This window comes from Octodon degus, unplaced genomic scaffold, assembly GCF_000260255.1.
Source record: "Octodon degus isolate 3935 unplaced genomic scaffold, OctDeg1.0 scaffold00023, whole genome shotgun sequence".
Classification (NCBI taxonomy): domain Eukaryota; kingdom Metazoa; phylum Chordata; class Mammalia; order Rodentia; family Octodontidae; genus Octodon; species Octodon degus.
Window position 1 is genome coordinate 4,727,341 of NW_004524599.1, and position 571 is coordinate 4,727,911.

The following is a 571-nucleotide window of genomic DNA, read 5'->3' on the forward strand; positions in this document are numbered from 1 at the left end:
GACCAAGGTAAAGCAGGACCTGTGCAACAAGAGTTGTAGCTTTTGGGTCTGATAAGGTCAGTGAAATCCCCTCAGGATTTATCCTGAGATCTTGTCCCTCAGATTGTAGATCCTTTGTCAGTGTCAGCCATGTGGATGAATCATGACCATTGCTTGGACAATGGGCTCTCTGTGAAAGCCTGAGAGAAAGTTTTCTCTCCATGTTACTCTCCTTAGGCACACTCTACATCTTCAGTCACTTTCCTCTTTGGCCCCATAATCTCCTTGCTCAGAAAATTTGGGACAACCAATTTACATGACATTACAGTAAAAGTTCTCATATGTCCTGAGTCTTAATTGACCTTGGAAGGCTAGTATAAGAATCCAAAAGAAGAAACACAAATAGAAAGGTATAATACAAGTAAAAGGAAAGCAGGATCTCGAGGACTAACTAATCAAGAGAGGGAAAGAAGAGCTAGGAAATATGACAATGTCATGCCATACAGTTATATGTAGAAGATGGGCAAGGCAATGATCCTGAGAATCTCCAGAAGATTTTTGAATCTAGCAGTTAATTGGAAAGATTTTCACC